The 15979-nt window shown below is 50.6% G+C and overlaps 1 protein-coding gene across 9 annotated transcripts in view; it reads left to right on the top strand.

Annotated features, from left to right (window-relative positions):
- Nucleotides 1-15979, top strand: part of UROC1 (urocanate hydratase 1) — a 424295-nt gene that overhangs the window by 164158 nt on the left and 244158 nt on the right. For 2 of the 9 annotated variants that reach the window (XM_085624437.1, XM_085624435.1), the window contains exon 2: nt 4062-4224. The exons of the other annotated variants lie outside the window; for them this stretch is intronic. The gene's annotated coding sequence lies outside the window, so the exon portion shown is untranslated. The remainder of the gene's footprint in view (nt 1-4061; nt 4225-15979) is intronic. 9 annotated transcript variants of the gene reach the window in all.

Here is a 15979-nt window from a genome sequence, read left to right as displayed (position 1 = left end):
TAGGTGCCTGCTTGATAATAGTATTCATGGGTTTTCAGTTGCTTCCTAAAGCAGACTTCCGACGGGAGGTGCGTTCCACAGTGCAAAGGAACTTTCACCACCTCTTGCTTTCTTATCGCTAGTGCACAACACAATGGTACAGACAGAGGGATATGAATTGTATTTGCTTCTGGATTGGCAGCAAGCGAAGTGAAAGGTGGCTATGGCGATGAAGATGGTGGTGAGCTGAAGGCTGATCACATCTCTTCTGAGGTTAAGACGGTGGAGGCAAGGGTCGGTGGGTGCCCTCGAGTGGATGGAGTTCGTTAGACTATTTGTATTAGGTGTACTCGGCCGTTCCCATGTGGTAAACGGGTGACTGGCGGCAGTGGTCGAGGGGTAGAGGAGGTCGGTGGGTTGGGGATCGAAGTTGTTGTAGATGATAGCTATCTTGTTGTGGAAGTGATCAGCAAGAGCGTCGGAGTTCTTGTGAGGAGGGGATTGAGATTTTGGTGGCTGACAGGCAAGTGAACTCCCTGGCGATGGTGAAGTGTTCCTTGGTTTGGTTGGCGCAGGTCTCGAGTCAGTGTGTCCGGACTCCCTTATCGCGGCTAGGAGCTAGAAGGGTAGTTGTTGAGAGCTGACATGAAGGTGGCTCGGTCCATGTTCTTCCCCATTTCCTTTCCAGTTGTGTGCAACTGCATTTCGAGGTGCTGCATTCTAGGGTGTACCAGCTGGCTTGATTGGTAGATCTGTGCATTCTGGTAGGTTTGGTGGGAGAGACTCTGCTGGCCGTGTTAGTGATCCAGATGTTGATGTTTTCTACTGCCTGGTTGAGGTCTGTGGTGCTGTTGGGCAATGTGATGCTGAGGGCGTTGGTCTATTGGTGCCGAGTGACCTTGGTCCAGCTGCGGGAGTGGGTGCTGGGCAGTAGGGGGTGGTGTGGGGATGTCCTGCGATGGTGAAGTGTACAAAGGAGTGGTCCAGCCAGATGAGTTCTCTAATGATATTAGGCTGTCCTATTTTTAATGTTTCTTTTTTTTAATGGATTTCAGTAGCGTTTTCTCAGTGTTTTCCAAAGTTTTGAAATCTATGATTAGCCGTGTTTATTAAGCTTCCTAACCCCCCAAATAGAGACAAACTGTGTTTTTTCCAGTGTTGCTATAACATGTTGTATTTTGCAGTGATTGTAATTAAGCACAAATATAACTTAAAGGATAAGTAATGCGGGGTATAGTGTCTTCTCTTTGGCAGTGTTTGCAATAAACTTTTGTTAGCTGTTTTATTAATAGAAAGTATGTGTATTGCACCCTTCTTCACACTGTCATCTCAATACCCTCTCGCATATCATTCCCTCTCGCACCCACTTTGTTTGGTTTACAGGACTATTAATGGATTTCAACAGTAAGCAAACTATATTCATATGTTTTAAGAAACAAATACCGGGAAACAGTTGGGGGTCATTCATCTTCTCCTTACTGAATATTATGGCATGGTAGGGGTGGTCAACCCTCTCAACAGCATAATACCTTGGGAACCCTTTTGAATAACACCAGATTCATTTTAGCCCTGCATTCTAAGGCGCCGGACATTTGACGCTTTAAGCATGCTCACCACTGCTTTTCGGAACTCTTTGTGTAATTATGTTCGGGTGGCGCTGCTGTTTTGTAGACATTCATACATGCCAAGTGTTCTCCATGGCAAATGTAAATGTAATCCTGACTTTTTAACAAACATCACATTCTATTTTGGGACTTGAAATTTTGTTTTGCTGTTAACACTAACTGTGTTCCAAAACTGCAGCAGTAAAGTGCAGTTGGGTAAAAAGCCAGCATTAGCTGAAGGCATCCAACATATAACCTTGCAGCTATACATTTTTGGTTTATGGTCTTGTGGAAAGTCTTTTGTTGTGTTTTCACCACTGTCCATGTGCATGGTGACAGAAGTATTTTCACAGATACCTACCACTACTCCTTTAATTGAATGTTTAAATCCTTGTGTGTTTGGCAGGTGACCTGCTGTCAATACTGACTTGTTAGAAAAATGGGCTATACTGGCCAAGATTCTTATGAGCCAACCATTTCACTCATCAGTGAAAGGGTTAAACACTGCCAAAAATCAAATATATCCTTAATGCATATAATAATTTGGCCATGCTTCTAAGCACTGTTTCTTTTATCCGAGAGCATAAAACTGGAGGAAACAAAAGGAAGTAGAAACAATATTTGAGTGACATCCCTTAACAACAATACTCGAGCAGGATAACCATAGACCAGTCTATCTTGCTGTTACCTTGTATAATAACGTTGTTCCTTCGTTGGCCCCTTCAGAAATTAATAAAAATGACTCCTTCTCTCTTTGACTTTCCTTTCTTGGAATGTTATTTAATTTGTGGTTGTGCAGGTGTTTGTGTTTATATGTTTACACTGATGGTTGTTTCCCCTTTGGTTGGGTTTGCTCAGTTATTATAGGTTAAAACCTAAAACAGGATAGCCTAGATACTAATTATTGCCCTTAATGTTTTTGAGTTGGGATAAGTCACTTAAAAACATGTTTGTTGCAAATCCCAATCCCTCAAATTGGAAAAAACACGCAGCAAGTCTACATATGTCTCCAAACACATACAAAGTGCTAACTGCCCTACAAGGAATGTGCTGTTTTCAAAAATTGTGTTGACTCAAAATGCCTTCAATCCCCCATGATGGGCCTGCAATTTAATCACAAATGGACTGGACATGCCTGACACAATTTTAGCTATTTTGTGAAAGCATTTGCCTGTCTGTCCCTTTTAAGAGACTTGCAACATTGGGTTCAATGAAACTTATGGCTACTACTCAGGAGTGCATTTTCCCTTTTAAGGGACTTGCAGCATGTTTAAAAATGTAGGCCCCAACTTGCCCTCTACATTCATCCTACAGTATCTCTTCCTCCAACCTGCCATGCAAGATTAATTATATTCCCAGCCAGGTTGGGTCTGAGACCGCGAAAGAGAGGAAAGACCAAAGAAAAAGAGGTATTCTAGCCCTCTTAATGGCTAAAGATGCCAGTCTGAAAACGCTGGTTTGCATTGAAGCGGATGATGAATCCACAAATATGTGGAACTTGAACCCTTGCCTTTAACTTTTAAAAGTTGCAGGGTCCACCCAGCTCTACCTCCTACTCCACTTCGGGCAGATAGGGGTTTTTATGGGCAACTGCCTCTGAAGATGTGCCAGAATGTAGGTTGGCAGTTAGGTGGCTTTAACCCCCTATTGCATTTTACTTCTAGACCCCCTTCCATGCTTCCTGGTCAGTTCCTAACTTTGGCTCTCTAAAATTCGAGTGCACCTTTGCTTAGTCTTTAGACTTTATGCCTTTAGTGCATCACATGCTATTCTATATAGAGGATTCCTTTGGTACAATACATACTTGATGACTTTGTCAGAGCTGGGAGAGACATTTTAAGGCTGGTTCAACTCCAGTCCAAAATTGAGTCTTTTCAGTAAGCCTCAAGGCTCACTATATTAAAGGCCACATAGAGTTGGACTATTATTTTGGCTTGCTTCCCCTTGTTCAGAGAGATGCATTCTTCCCTGATGTGCTTAAGAACATTATCTGTTCATCCTTATGGTTGAAGTCTGATTGTGGATTTGAAGCAACAGGTTATACTCTTGAGATGAGACCGGTTAGAAAACCGGGGCTTCCTTCATCAGGTACTGGTGGTTTGCATTAGGTTCCTTGAGAGATGCAGTAATGTTAACGAGCTAAATTGACTGGGACCATTTCCCTTGGGGAGGCAGGGCAGGATGATTATATCAGTTTTATTGCTCTGAGTGTAGAGAAAATTGCTTCATGAGGGCATCTTTTTGCTATTAGGATTAAGAAGAGCGGGGTGTGGCGGGAGAGTACAATGGTAGGTCACGATTGAGTGAGCTACAATCCTAGATGTTTATTTTTGTCTGGAAGAACCTCAGCAACTCCCACCTTGCTGTAAAGGAAGCACAACGATGGATCTTTAAAGTTTTAGGGTTGGTCATTTTGTGAATAATGCTGAAAATGTGTTATTTTGGGCAGGTTCCACGTTGATGCATTTACAATTGTAGTCCTTTGTAGAGGTGTGGCGCAGTGGCAGGGCGACTGACTCCGAAACCCGGGGGCTCACGGTTCGATGGCCCGGCCCGGCGGCAGATCAGCCCAGCACCATGTGACTCTGGGCAATACCTTGCTTAATCTTCCCGACAGCCCCCAGCGCCTTGACCCCCTCAGGTAATTGTTTGCGCTTTACAAATACTGGACATTTACATTTGCATCTGTTTGGCCCAGCTATTACAGGAGTGCCTTAGTTTTAGTGGGTTTGTCTGTTGAGAGTGATTAGCGATTTTGTTCGATGAGACTTCTTAGTTGGATCACATGGTCAATGGTGTTTTGTGGGTCATTTCTAAATGTTGTATAGTTACCATGTCAAGAATGGATTTAACCTGTATAGTTTCAGATGGGTACCGAATGCTTGATTTGAAATAAAGAGATTAGCGAGCAAACCAGAGATATGTATGTACATTCAAATTAGTTTTCTCAATTTTCTGCGTGAACACCATGTCCATGGTGTACTTTGTGATCATGTAGGTATGTTAACTATTTTCCTGAATCCAAGGGAATCTGTTACATAGGTCAGTAGTTGATAGATTGATCAACTGATGAAAGACTCCTATGAGCAAAAGTTTGTGTATACGTCGGTCTGCAGATATAAGGCTGGATCTGATGTTTCATCCTTATAGGTGGGGTTGTAACTTGTACGTATAAGTATCTCAGCTGTGCTGAAAGAACTGTTCATGTACATTGTACTATCATGCACTCGCATGATGAGTGCGACATGGTCCTAATGTCCATGCAGGTATCTTTAGTAGTGAGTACTCGGATGAATCATTGTTATGTTAATAATTATATTAATGCGCACGTATACCCAGAGGTATCTTGGAGCTGACTCAGCATACCAAACGCAGGGACTGAAGTGGAAGCTAGTTGTTAAAGCCAGGTTTTCAGCAGCTTTCTGAAAGCTAATAAAGAGAGAGCGGCTCCTTTATTGAAGGGTAGGAGAATCCAAAGTTTAGAAGCTCCTGACGCAAAGACACTACCGCCCCATTTCAGACTTTTGAATCTGGGGCGGGCAACCTTCAATGATCCTTTCAATCGCAGGTCTCTTCTGGGTTTGTACCAGGCTAGGGTTTGTTTAAGATACTCTGGGCCAGAGTTGTGAAGGGCTTTGTAGGTAAGGCGAAGTGCCTTAAATTTGATTCTGTTACCTACCGATAACCAGTGGAGTCCTTTGATGGCTTGGGAGACTGAGTGAAATTTAGGAAGGTCAAGAAAAAATCTGGCGGCTGTATTCTGTAAAGACTGTAGTTTATTCAGATATTGCTTTGAAGGTTTAGGTACAGACCGTTGCAGTAATCTAACTTTAAGACTAACAAAGTGACTGCTGTTTTCTTTGATTTGGGGGGAATGGAGGGAAGGATTTTCCTGATCATTCTGAGGGTGTTAAAACAAGCAGAGATGACGGATTTGATGTGCTTGCTAAAATTAAGCTTGTAATTGATTGTGACTCTCAGGTTTCTTGCTTTTTGGACTGCGGGTGGGAGTGCTCCCATTTCCAAAGGCCAGCAAGGTAGGGTTCCGGATATGTGGGTTATTTCCAAAGAGGATAACCTCGTTTTTGTCAGAGTTCAGTTGCCCAACCAACTGCCAATAGCTCTCATACAGTTATGAAGTTGGAGGTTTGTGTGGTTAACATTGTTGGAGGCAAACAACACAACTTGTTCGTCATCTGTGCAAGACGTGGGTGAAAATGAGAGAGGCTAATTCTGTGAAATATATGTTGAAAAGTAAGGGGCTAAGTGAGGACCCCTGCGTGACCTCACAAGGTTGGGAGAACAGTTTGAAGGTGAAACTATTGTGCATCACGGAGTATTCTCTGCAGTGGTGTAACAAAAGTTGAGGGGGCCCCCCTGCCAGGTACATAGAGGGGCCCCTGCTCCAGAGTTAATCCGGAGCTCGCAGGCCTTAGTTCTGTGATGAGGGTGCCCCCTGCAGCTTGGGCCCCCCCGCACCATGGGGGCTGCAGGGGCCTGTGTTACGCCATATTCTCTGCCCGCCAAGAATGATCCTAGCAGTGCAAGAGCTGTGTTATTGATGCCCAGATGTTCGAGGTGGGGGATCAGTGTGGAATGATCCACCATATCGACAGCCTCTGATAGGTCAAGAAGGATGAGATCCTCCCTCATCAAAGGTGGTACTTAACTCATCGGTGGCTTTGATCAGTGCGGTCTCTGTGCTGTGCCCAGCTCTAAACCAAATTGAGTAGGATCCAATAAATGATTGGATTGGATGAAGTGAGTCAGTTGAGTGTTCCTAATTTTTCTACCATCTTTGTAGGAAATGGCAGTCTTGAGAGAGGGTGGTAGTTGGCTGGGTTCTCTGGGTCCAAATTGGGTTTTTTGAAAAGTGGAAGGAAGGAGGCCTTCTTCCACATAGTGGAGAAAATCCCAGTTTCAAACATCTTTTAAAAGATTTGGTTAAATAAAGCGCTACGGCTCAGGAATCGGTTTAGGAATGAAGGGAGGCAAGGGTCATAAGGAGAACCCGATCTAGTAGACTGAATGAGCTTACGCACTGCCATGGGAATGGTAGGTGTGAATTCACTAAGGCTAACTTTAGTCCGATTATTCAATATGTTCGAATCATTGCTGAAGCAGTGTATAATCAGAGAGTTGTTGCTGAGATCAATAGGTGTAGATGACGTAAACAAGCTGCACATTTGACCTACTTTGTCGCAGAAGTGGTGGGCTATTGACTATTCATTTTTTATCTCGGGAAGTTTAGATAGCTTGCTTATTACCTGAAATAACTCCCTCGCTGAGTAGTTTTTGGAAGACTCAATTGGTGGGTAAAAATATTAGTCTTTTCTTTAATAAGCAGGCCTTTGAATTTTGAAAGAGAAAGTTTATAGATTTCTTTCTCATAGTAATCATGTTCAATTTCCTCTCCTGCCTTCTACGCTCTTGTTTTTCAAGACAGAGAGTGTCAGTAAACCAAGGAGCGTATGGTTTCTTCCTGCCAGTTTTGGATCTTTTTAAGGGGGATCGCTTTAGAGATGCAGAGCTTATCGCTCGGAGTATTCAAGTTATGCAAGCTCTGGGTTGGATGAAAACATGGGCTGAGACTAATAAAGTTGTTACAGCAGTACATTGTGGTCTGCTTTGTTCCAGACATGATATCTAGTATGGTTGGTGTCGTTCTTTCTATTTTCAGTAGAAGAGGGGACATTTAGTTCAAAGGTGACCGCAGTATGGTCAGACCAATTAAGTGGAAGAAAGTCCTTAATAGTAATCAGTCGGTTATTTGAAAAAGTAGCGTCTAGAGTGTGGCTACCCGAGTGGGTGGGCTGGTGCAGGAGTTGCGGAAGACTTACGGCATTCATGGTTTTTAAGATGGTCGCGGTGTCTTTATCTTCGGGAAGTTCCAGGTGAAAATTAAAATCACCTAATATGGTGTAGTCACTATTGCAGGCCCAAACTCAAGGAGGGTACTTATGGGTTGGAGAAAGCAACTTCTCAGGCCTGGAGGGCAATGGATAAGTGGTCCTCTGAAGGAGTGGTTGTTGGTCACTTCTAGGCAGTAAGAGAGTGGTTCATACTCTAGGTTGGATATAGGGTTAGATTTAGTCTTGAAGCAATCTTTATAGATAATCTCTCACCCTCCACCCCTTAATAAGGGTCAATCCAGTCTGCAAATAGAATACCCGGGGGGTTACATTGATGAGGTCTGGGCTGGATGATTCATTTGCCCGCTTGTCTGTGATAAAAATGTCTAGCTGATGGATATGAGTTCAAATAATGCTAATAAGGTAAGCACTTCCTTAACGGTACACAGAGAATTTACAGGTTGTTTGGTATATATATATCCATAGAGTAGAACAGGGGTCTACTCCTTTTGGAACTAGGGCCCTCGCACACCCGAGAGGGTGTTGTGCTTCATCATAGGGCTTGCTTCTCATCGGACCAACGCTGCAATGCCCGATGGACAACCTAAACGGGGCTCTTTAACAGAGATAATTTTGTTCCCAAGCCGTAATGTGATGTGCAAGTGTAGGGCCGTGAGGTGTAAATGGGTGTGTTTGGTGTTTAAAGTGCATAAAATTATGCGATCCGCCAATGTCTGACACTTTTATCTTGGGTGCCGAAACTTTCTCTGTCCCAAATCGGCCTCTGGCTTTACATGTGCACCAGCTGCATTACACAAGGTGTCAATACTTTGGGTGCTCAAGACCATTTTTGGCCCTTATGCTGCTCTAGTTACACATGTACACCAGTTACATTACACAAAGTCATCATTAATCTGAGCGAATGGCAGGGTTCGTTTCTGACAGTGTGAACATGAAAGGAGGGAAGGCTCCTATGTTCCCTACTACATGGCATCTTCCTTTAGCATTCCAGCGCCCAATTCGTGTCTTTGGAGAGGGAGTTTATAGGCACACATGGAAGCCTTTGAAAGTCCAGCCGTTGATGCGACTGGAGCCATCACTCTTGGCTGAGGTGTATGACGAAAATGTCTGACAATGTTGAAAGCACCTGCCGCGCAGCCCCCTCGTCTGCCCAGCACCTGCCGCCCAGCTCCCTCGTCTGCCCAGCACTGGCCGCCCAGCTCCCTCGTCTGCCCAGCACCGGCCGCCCAGCTCCCTCGTCTGCCCAGCACCGGCCGCCCAGCTCCCTCGTCTGCCCAGCACCGGCCGCCCAGCTCCCTCGTCTGCCCAGCACCGGCCGCCCAGCTCCCTCGTCTGCCCAGCACCGGCCGCCCAGCTCCCTCGTCTGCCCAGCACCGGCCGCCCAGCTCCCTCGTCTGCCCAGCACCGGCCGCCCAGCTCCCTCGTCTGCCCAGCACCGGCCGCCCAGCTCCCTCGTCTGCCCAGCACCGGCCGCCCAGCTCCCTCGTCTGCCCAGCACCGGCCGCCCAGCTCCCTCGTCTGCCCAGCACCGGCCGCCCAGCTCCCTCGTCTGCCCAGCACCGGCCGCCCAGCTCCCTCGTCTGCCCAGCACCGGCCGCCCAGCTCCCTCGTCTGCCCAGCACCGGCCGCCCAGCTCCCTCGTCTGCCCAGCACCGGCCGCCCAGCTCCCTCGTCTGCCCAGCACCGGCCGCCCAGCTCCCTCGTCTGCCCAGCACCGGCCGCCCAGCTCCCTCGTCTGCCCAGCACCGGCTGCCCAGCTCCCTCGTCTGCCCAGCACCGGCCGCCCAGCTCCCTCGTCTGCCCAGCACCGGCCGCCCAGCTCCCTCGTCTGCCCAGCACCGGCCGCCCAGCTCCCTCGTCTGCCCAGCACCGGCCGCCCAGCTCCCTCGTCTGCCCAGCACCGGCCGCCCAGCTCCGGCCGCCCAGCTCCCTCGTCCGCCCAGCACCGGCCGCCCAGCTCCCTCGTCCGCCCAGCACCGGCCGCCCAGCTCCCTCGTCCGCCCAGCACCGGCCGCCCAGCTCCCTCGTCCGCCCAGCACCGGCCGCCCAGCTCCCTCGTCTGCCCAGCACCGGCCGCCCACCCAGCTCCCTCGTCTGCCCAGCACCGCCCGCCCAGCTCCCTCGTCTGCCCAGCACCTGCCGCCCAGCTCCCTCGTCTGCCCAGCTCCCTCGTCTGCCCAGCACCGGTCGCAGACTTTCTAGAGTGCCCAGCACCTGCTTCTTTGCTGCAGAGTTAGTTCCTCATGCGCCTAGCACCTGCTCGCTCAGCATGTGCTGCCGGGGCTCCGTGAGGGGACCAGGAGGCAGCCTTAATGTAATAATAAAATCGTCAAGGAAACTGGTGATTAATGCACCTGCTGGATAGGGGCGGGAGTTTTGTCCTGTTACACTTTTGACTCACCATAAAGTAGGGTAGAAGCTTAATGTGTTTGCTGCACAGTGTATGTATCATGCAAATCCTAGAATAGTATTTTCAGAGCTTAATTTGTGCCGCTGCTTGCCGGTGCTTAGCACCGGCACTTAATTATCAGGGCCGGGTCTACAGTCACGCATTTAGTGCACGTCAGTAATTGACAATTAGTGGCATTGGCACAGAGAGCGTGTGCTGCTATACGTCCATAAGTGCTGTTGTCACTTTACCGTGTACTGGTTGTGTTGTTCATGACAGGACTGATGATCATGGTGAAAAACTTAACTGAATGGTGACGTGACTCCGATTCTCATTCTCACTCGTCTCTTTCACAACTCACAAGACTAGACTTCTGCTCAATCCGCCGGCCGCGGATCAGTGTTGCCGGCCCAGTGGGCGGGACACTGAGTTGGGCAGGGCTTTGCCTGGGCTGATCTTCTTCTGCGGGGGTTGGGGCTGTGCATGGCAGAGGCAGCGAAGCGTGCACAGATTTTGCAATTCGCTGCTTTAATTTTGCTACGGCACGCCCCAGCAGACCTGCACGGCCGCACCTCACCACCGTGACCGGCACCGCATCTCCAGCACCACCGAGTATCCACACTGGTGGTTGAACTCCAACGGCGCCGGCGGACCAGGTGAGGGCGAGGCATGGCCTGGGGTAGGCCGGCGGCCTAATCATGATTAATGATATAAAAAATAAAGCTGTGCAGGCGAGGCAGGGCCTGGCAGGCGCCGTGATTACTGTTTTTTTTAATGTTGATTGGTCTGACGATGAGTGGCCGTGGCCCTTAGTTTGATCAGATGTTGCCAGTAGTGGATGTTGCGCAGTTGCGGGCCGGCCCGGCAGTGCTGCCTGGATGGGTTAGTACTACAGTACTACTGGGATGGATTCAGTTTCGGTTCAATCAATCAATCAAGGCATTTATATAGCGCACTACTCACCCGGAGGGTCTCAAGGCGCAAGGGGGGGGGGGGATCCGCTACTGCTCGAACAGCCAGGTCTTGAGCTGCTTCCTGAAGGCAAGGTGGTCCTGGGTCAGGCGGAGGTGGGTCGGGAGGGAGTTCCAAGTCTTGGTGGCCAGGTAGGAGAAGGACCTTCCTCCTGTGGTGGCTCTTCGGATGCGGGGGACGGCGGCGAGGGCGTGGCCGGTCGATCGAAGCTGGCGAGTGGGAGCGTAGAAGTTGAGGCGGCTGTTGAGGTATCCTGGGCCTTGGTTGGGTAGGGCTTTGTGTGCGTGGGTGAAGAGACGGAAGGTGATTCTCTTGTTGACCGGAAGCCAGTGCAGATCTCTCAGGTGTCCGGAGATGTGGCTGCGACGGGGGATGTCCAGGATGAGTCGTGCTGAGGCGTTCTGAATCCGCTGGAGTCTCTTCTGGAGTTTGGCGGTGGTTCCGGCGTAGAGGGAGTTGGCGTAGTCCAGACGGCTGGTGACGAGGGCCTGGGTGACCGTCTTCCTGGTCTCGGTGGGGATCCACCGGAAGATCTTACGTAGCATGCACAGGATGTTGAAGCACGACAAGGAGACGGCGTTGACTTGTCTGGTCATGGAGAGGGAGGAGTCCAGGATGAAGCCCAGGTTGCGTGCATGGTCTGTTGGTTTGGGTGCGCTGCCCAGGGCGGGGGGGCCACCAGGAGTCGTCCCAGGCGGAGGGTGAAGATTCCAGGATGAGGACTTCCGTCTTGTCCGAGTTAAGTTTCAGGCGGCTGTTCATCATCCACTTGGCTAAGTCTGTCATCCCTTCGTGTAGGTTGGTTCTGGCGGTGGCGGGGTCGTTGGTGAGGGAGAGGATCAGCTGGGTGTCGTCGGCGTAGGAGATGATGTTGAGGTTGTGTTGGCGTGCGATGGCTGCGAGGGGGCTCATGTAGACGTTGAAGAGGGTTGGGCTGAGCGAGGAGCCTTGAGGAACGCCGCAGATGACTTGGGTGGCCTCTGATCTGAACGGGGGGGAGGCGGACTCTGTGTCCTTCCGGCGAGGAACGAGATGATCCATTCCAGTGCCTTCTCCTAGATTCCGACGTTGCTGAGGCGCTGCACTAGGGTACGGTGGCAGACAGTGTCGAAGGTCGCGGAGAGGTCTAGGAGGATGAGGGCCGCTGTTTCTCTGTTGTCGAGCAGGGCTCGGATGTCATCGGTGGCTGCGATCAGGGCGGTCTCGGTGCTGTGGTTGGCCTGGAAGCCAGACTGCGAGAGGTCGAGGGATCCGTTCGTCTCGAGGAAGGCGGCCAACTGTTTGTTGACGGTCTTCTCGATGACTTTTGCAGGGAACGGGAGCAGCGAGATGGGGCGGTAGTTCTTGAGGTCGGTGGGGTCGGCTGATGGCTTCTTTAGTAGAGCGCTTAGTTCGGCGTGCTTCCAGCTCTCCGGGAAGGTAGCGGTGTCGAAGGAGGTGTTGATGATGTCCCGCAGGTGGGGTGCGATGACAGCGTCGGCCTTGTTGAAGACGTGGTGAGGGCAGGGGTCGGTCGGGGATCCGGAGTGGATGGAGTTCATCGTGCGGACGGTGTCTTCGGTGCTGATCAGGGTCCAGGCGTGGAGGGTGGTGGTGGGGGGCGGTGGTTCAGTCGTGGCGTGCGTCGGATGAGTGCTGAAGCTGTTGTGTATGTCCGCAGTCTTGTTGTGGAAGTAGGAGGCGAGGGAGTTGCAGAGGTCTTGTGAAGGGGTGATGTCGTTGTTTCCAGCGTTGGGGTTGGAGAGCTCTTTAATGATGTTGAAGAGTTCCTTGCTGTTGTGGGCGTTGTTGTCCAGTCGTTCCTTGAATGCAGTTTTCTTGGTGGCGTGGATCAGTTGGTGGTGTTTTCGGGTGGCGAGCTTGAGGGCAGTCATGTTGTTCGGTGTTGGGTCTCTGCGCCAGGCTTTCTCGAGTGCTCGGCAGTTCTTCTTGGAGCTCTTGAGTTCGTCGGTGAACCATGGGGCTTTCTTGCTGCCGGGTCTGCTAGGCGGGGTCTTCAGAGGGGCGAGGTCATCTGCGCAGTTGCTGATCCACTTCGCGAGGTTGGTGGCCGCCTGGCTTGGGTTCGTTGCGCTGGTGGGAGGGTTCATGCTCAGGGAAGTCGCGAGCTGGTCGGCTGTGATCTTGTTTCAGCTTCTGCGTGCAGCCTGTTGCTGGTGGTGGTGGATCGTGGCCCTTCTGAAGCTGAAGTGGACGCAGCTGTGGTCCGTCCAGTGGAGTCCGGTGGAGTGGCTGAAGGTGATGTCCTTGCTGGATGAGAACACGGGGTTGAGTGTGTGTCCGGCGTAGTGGGTGGGGGTGGTCACCAGCTGCTTGAGACCGAGGTTGTCCAGCAGGGTGGTGGTGTTGCGGTCGTTGTTGTTCTCCAGGTGGAAGTTGAGGTCCCCGAGGAGGATGTAGTCGGCGGAGAGGAGGGCGTGCGGGCTGATGAAGTCGGCGATGTCTTCGCTGAATTGTGTGCGTGGTCCCGGGGGTCTGTAGATGAAGGTGCCTCTGAGGGTGGTCTTGGGGTTGATGTGAATCTGGAAGTGCAGGTGTTCGGCGGGTGCGAGGGTGTCGTCGGTGTTGGTCATGATGCGGATGGTGTTCCTGTGGATGATGGCGATGCCTCCTCCTGTCTGGTTGACGCGGTCCCTCCGGATGATCTTGTAGCTGTCCGGGATGGCGATGTCAGGCGCTGAGGAGGCGTTCATCCAGGTTTCAGTGAGGAAGGCGACGTCTGGGGCTGTGGTGTCGAGCAGGTTCCAGAGCTCGACGGCGTGTCTGTGGATGGAGCGGGTGTTGAGCAGGATGCACTTGAGGTGGTTGCTGCTGGTGCTCGGCTTGGTCGGTGCTGGTGTAGGGCAGGTCCGGATGCAGGTGAACTTGCAGGAGTGGCAGCAGAAGGGTCCGTGGGTGCGTCTCGGGGTGGCTCGATAGCAGCCCGGGATTCGACCGGCGTGGAGTGCGTGGAGTTCAGTGGCGTCGTAGGTCCGGCGGGTGGGCTGGTGTCGGCGGGAGCCAGGGGTCCTGGCACTGGGCGCGGTCCAGGCGCGGACGGGTGCAGACGGGTTTACCTTTGGCGCACCTTCGGCGCATCAACGCTGCGCGTTTGCCACTCTGCCATATGAGAAGGGAGAGAGAGGGAAGGGGGGCGGGGCCGCAGGGGGGCAGCGGCGGAGAGCGGGCGGGAAACGCGACCGGGGCTGGAGAGGGAACAACGAGGGGGAACAACGAAAATCAGAGGGCACAACAAGCGGAAAGCAGAAAATGTACAAAAAGGTACAAAACAAAGTAAACGATGGAAAATACAATACAATACAACGGGGAGCAACGCTGACAGAAGCGACGTAGATTACAGCAGCGCAGCAGAGGAACTACCGCTCCAGCAGACCAGGAGCACAGCTGCGGGCAGCGGCGGCACTCGGCAGGGTTGGAACCTGGGCTCACTCGCAGGGAGTGTGCGCGGTGCATGGGGTGACCGGCCCAGAGGGTCAGAGCCAGGTTCAGCAAATCTGTGGGGGCTGGGCGCGGCAAGCAGTGTGCGCATACTTTTTCACATTGCAATGCGCGCGCATTAGATGCTTTGCCACACCCCAGCAAACCCGCACTGACTCAGGCTCACCACCACACCGTCCGAGTCATCGTGGCCAGCCAGCCGCCGTTCAAAGTAGCGGGACCTGGACGACGTTGGCTGCATTGAGGTCAGTGGACTTGGTGGAGTAGACTACTGCTCTGGACTGTGCAGTACATAGTTACTTAAGCGCCACCAGGTGGGGCATGGCCTGGGTTAGTCCGGCGGCGGCGGGCGGCCTAATCATCATGAGTTTCAAATAAAGCTGCGCAGGTGAGGCAGGGCAGGGCCTGGCAGGCTCCGTGGTTATGTTTTTATATTGATTGAGGCAGTGTGTGATGATGAGTGGCCGCAGGTCCGCGGCACTTAGTTTGATGATGTCCTGTTGCACAGTTGCGGGCCGGCCCAGGCTGCCTGGATCATGGATTCAGTTTCGGTTCAGCAAATCTGGGGGGGTTGGGGCTGTGCACGGCAAGCAGCGTGCGCAGATTTTTTTCACATTGCAATTGCGCGCACATTCGGTGCTTTGCCACACACACCCCAGCATACCCGCACTGCCTCCTGCTCACCACCACCACCGTCCGATTCGGAATCGTGGCCATTCACGTCCAGGCCTTCGGGGTGAAGTGGCAGACAGGACCTGGCAGCAGGGACCAGTTCTGAGCATATTCAGGCATAAATTAAAATGTCAAGATAACTCTGGTGATTATTCGTCTTCCTGGACCTGGAGAGAGACAGGAGTTTTGTCTAGGGGAAGTTGTGACTGCTTGAGAGGTAGTAAAGGGTTATATACCTGCTGCAAAGAACGTTTACCATGCAGATCAAAAATTGCATATAATGTAAAATAGGTCAGTGTGTGTTACTGCTTCTGTCAGAGAGATCCTTTTGTTACTTGCAGTTTGTAAGTTAAAATCCTAAGTTAAAATCCTATCATAGAACAGCAAGCTATTAACAAGTCTCATCAAAGAGCTGCACGCAAACGGCAAGTTATATATTAGAGCTATGTGTTTTTTGCCCAATCTTTCATTATCCTAATCTTGCAAAAAGGGTTAATTTGGGTAGAAATAAATTCTTATTGAAGAGAACCCCTAACAATGCTGTTATGTTTTAAATTCTGAATTTGCGCTTTTCCAGACTTCGAATTAACTATATTGCCTACAATGACAATCATGGGTGACATGTGACTCCTATACCTTGTAGTCCTGCCTGGTGTAGCATTTCCTATATACTGATTTACACACGTAGGATTGTATCTATGCAATGTGTGAATGATGCAAAGTGCTCTTACACCGTTCACAGAGCAGGGGAACCTCCTATCAAAACCTTACTATGAGGAAGGCTCCCTTGCTGAAATTCGGATCAGGTATATATTACATCTGACTTTTAGCAGTGCCAATTGAAGATGTGGGTGGAGCTAATCTAGTAAGTGGGTGGAGCCTGTGGAGGAAGTGGGTGGAGCCAGAGAAAAGTAGGTGTGGCCTCCGACAAACATTTGAGCACCTGCACTTCATATTTTACAAATTAAGCACTGAGTATTTTACATAGAAGCTCTGTGAGTCACTGCTTTTGTCACAGAGGTCCCTTTGTTACTCAACGTTCATAAGTTACT

This window comes from Triturus cristatus, chromosome 9, assembly GCF_964204655.1.
Source record: "Triturus cristatus chromosome 9, aTriCri1.1, whole genome shotgun sequence".
NCBI classification, from domain to species: Eukaryota; Metazoa; Chordata; class Amphibia; order Caudata; family Salamandridae; genus Triturus; species Triturus cristatus.
Note: the sequence above shows the minus strand (reverse complement) of the source record. Positions and strands in the feature narration are given on the sequence as shown.